We start from the raw sequence: 406 nt of genomic DNA, 5'->3' as shown, positions 1-406 counted from the left end.
TGTATGGTCTCATATTTCAATGGGACTCGTCACAGCGAGATCCTCTATTGATATTAGAGTGGATTTTTCTGCCCTATAGATCCCCTAAAATGATTTTCACAACTTTAGAAATGGCAGCTCAAATTATAATCAGAGCTAGAGCAAGGTTGCTAACAATGGCAGGCAAGGACTTCATGACAATATATCTGCCTTTAAAAAAGAAATATTTTGATTGGGCAATGCAAAAATCAGATGATTTGCAGGTTGCATTGTTAGATTACTCAGGCGTTTGTTCAATTCCAAGCTACAAACTGCTACAAGCAAAAGTAAGCTTCAGAGAAAAACCTATAAGTGAAGTGCCATTAGATGCCATAACGTTATTTACGGATGGTTCAGGGAAAACACAGAAGTCAGTAATAACATGCCA

Source organism: Corvus brachyrhynchos, unplaced genomic scaffold (assembly GCF_000691975.1).
Source record: "Corvus brachyrhynchos isolate BGI_N302 unplaced genomic scaffold, ASM69197v1 scaffold64, whole genome shotgun sequence".
Lineage (NCBI taxonomy): Eukaryota > Metazoa > Chordata > Aves > Passeriformes > Corvidae > Corvus > Corvus brachyrhynchos.
This window is presented reverse-complemented; position numbering follows the sequence as displayed.